We start from the raw sequence: 3,006 nt of genomic DNA on the forward strand, positions 1-3,006 counted from the left end.
TGAATTCCCAGAAATTGTATCCTAGGGTGACGGGTTCCTCATTTACTGTACTTCACGAAGCATAATTTGACTTTGCAGAATGTTAATAAATTTGGAATCCTCAGATAAAAGGTGATGTCTAGCAGTGCTAAGGAATAGTTGTCTGTAGCACATACTTTTTTTCAACTCCCTTTTTCTCCAAGCCAAGCTTTTATGGAGTTAGTCTGTACGTATGCCAAACTTTCTTCTTATCCACACACATTGTTTGTGTATACATTCTGACTATCATCTCAACTCTGGCATTTTACCAGACATTCTTGATGCTATACTACTTTCTTATTTTCTGTCTCTGTCATTGCAGCTCCTTTCTTTATGGTCTTCTAACTCTTTACCCTAAATTTCAGAAGGTGGAATAAACTGTGGTCATATCTTCCTTTCACTCATTATAACAGGACCATATTGCTTGATACAAACTCATTCAAAACAGACATTTTGGTTTTGAGTTTTCAGAGATTACATCACTCCTGTGAATGGGAAGAGGTTGCTCTTTCTCTTAATTTGTACAGTATATTGGGGATTTTTTATTAATTTCACTTTCTCCATATGTTGGCATCCACTGCCACTTCCTCAGTGTCTCTTTTTGCAGTTAAACAAGTTCAGTGTTCTAAAATCTGAGCTGTAGTTCAGGAGAGTTGCAGGTTACTTTTGGGGGAAAGAAGAGCAGGTAAATTTACCTCATGTCCCAAAGGGTCCTTTACAGCATTCTCAATCCTGGACCATGCCTGGACTGGTGCTTTTATGTACTGCCATGATATAAATAATACATACCATCCCACTCTCATCAGCCATATTATACAATTCTATTTTAATCACCAATAGCTACATGCTACCTATAGTAAAACTTTGAGAAAATTATGATACTTACCTGTCTGATACTACATTTGTGTTTTGGTCATATACTTAACTACTTCATGGAGCACATGGAAGTCCAGAAAGGGGAGATATCACAAACATCCTAGTTGACAAATAATGGTCACAGAGATGGAAAAGCACATAGAATATCAGTAATTCTAAGAGTTTATTTTTTAAAAGCCCTCCCCCCCCCCCCCCCTTAATTTCTTGCCCCTTCTTCTAAAAGTTTATTTTTTAAAAGCCCCCCCCCCCCCCCCTTAAATTTCAGGCAATTCAAATTCATTTTGATAAGTAAGAATTCTTTACGATATAAATGTCTCTTCTTTTTTAATTCAGTTTGGTTTTTTTAAAGGCACAGAGGATGTGACAGGCAGAGAGGGAAAACTACTGTGTAGGACATGAAATTGAAACTGAGGTGCTGATTGTTTGTGCACACTTGCACACACAAAAAGAAGTAAACTAAAGTGAAAGTAATAAATGAAAAAGTTTTTAAAATACCAAACTTGGCTATATTGGGTGAATTGATAACAAAACAATAACATTAGAGAACACTTCTTGCATCATATAAATACAGGAACTCAGTGGGCGCATATACACGTGAGCCCCACTGCACAGTTGGTACTGTGCAGTCATTTTAGTACTGAGCACCTCCAGCAGCATGTGGGTCATTTCTGACCCTACTGCACAGTAGCTCATTGCTACTACACAGTAATGGTGGCATCACGGTTAGTGCCTGCTGACGCTATGTCACCGTAGTGATGAGCTAAATTACCATAACTTGACACTACAGAACCACTGTGTGGTTTCTGTCTTTCACTTTTTTTTTCCATTTGTCAAAGGGAACAGACTGGAATGAACCAAATGTGAGCCTGGCATTTTTATTATCAATTTAATATTATATTATTTCCTTTTTTCCATCTTCTATCTCTATATTTTTGTCTTTTTTATAGTGTAAAGGCCTCTGGCCAAAGACTGTCTCTTTCTGTGCTGGCATAGCATTTGATGTAGCAAGGCTCTGATCCTTCAAATAGTACTGCAGTGTAAATAATGCATAATGCTAGAGACAAATTACAACAAAGGTAGCCTATAGTAGTGGACTGAACACAAAGCCAGCATGTAGGAACTTGTGAATTTTTGTCTAAGCTCTGCCTCCGGATTATTCTGCGGCCTTGTGGTAAAAATACGTTATAATTCGGCCACCAGGCCTTTGCAATCGCTTTTGTGTTCAATATGTTTTGCAATAGCTTCTGCATATAGATTAAGGCTTATTTTGCACATAGATCATGCAGCCATACTTATTCAGTGCACTAGGGTTACACCAAGATAAGAGGTTATTAAGGGGCATTAGTTTCGCCGCAGTTCTGCTTTTGGACTGCGCATGCGACAGGACCTTTTGCCGCAGTTCTGCTTTTTGACTATACATGTGCTAAACTTGATAGGAAACAATAACCAATAACAAGTTGAGCTCGACCTGCAAGGCAAGACGTAACAATAAGGAAATTGTAAGGCTGCCAATAATCGCGCGACACGCTGAAACCCTCTGTTTGTTATCTATAGAAGTGGAACCTCGGGTATGGCTCGGGGTCGACTCTGCTTTGAGCAACTCAGCTCCTTTGTCGATCTGTTTGCGCAAACAATAAACTCGAGTTGGACCTAGCCTGTGTATGTGTGACTCTTTCCTTGAGGTAAATTGGACAAGCTTCCAGGGGCACGAAACTATCAGTTTGTGCAACAATTTGGCGAGCCAGGCAGGAGCAGCCCTTGGACCACCCTGGGATCGGACGACAAGACCGGCAAAAGTGTCCATGGAGTGGCCACCAGACCGCTTTTGGAGTCTGCCGCGGTCACCGGGAACGTGAGTCGGGACACCTGGGAGGCTAAAGGCTCTCCATTGAATGAGTCACCCAGGCTAAGTGGGTCCGAAGGGACGGCGCCAAGGGGTTGGAAGAGTAAGTATTCGCTTTCCTTGTGTCACTTAAATGGTCCTTCGGGGAGCTTGGGAGTTTTGAAGTTTCAGGTATTGGTTTTGGCGTTCAGCATATAGGTCTGGACATTAGGCCCGGGGACTTCCTTTAGAAACATGAGCCGCTGACCAGGTCTGGGACTAAGGCTGAG

Source organism: Alligator sinensis, unplaced genomic scaffold (genome assembly GCF_000455745.1).
Source record: "Alligator sinensis unplaced genomic scaffold, ASM45574v1 scaffold439_1, whole genome shotgun sequence".
Taxonomy (NCBI): domain Eukaryota; kingdom Metazoa; phylum Chordata; order Crocodylia; family Alligatoridae; genus Alligator; species Alligator sinensis.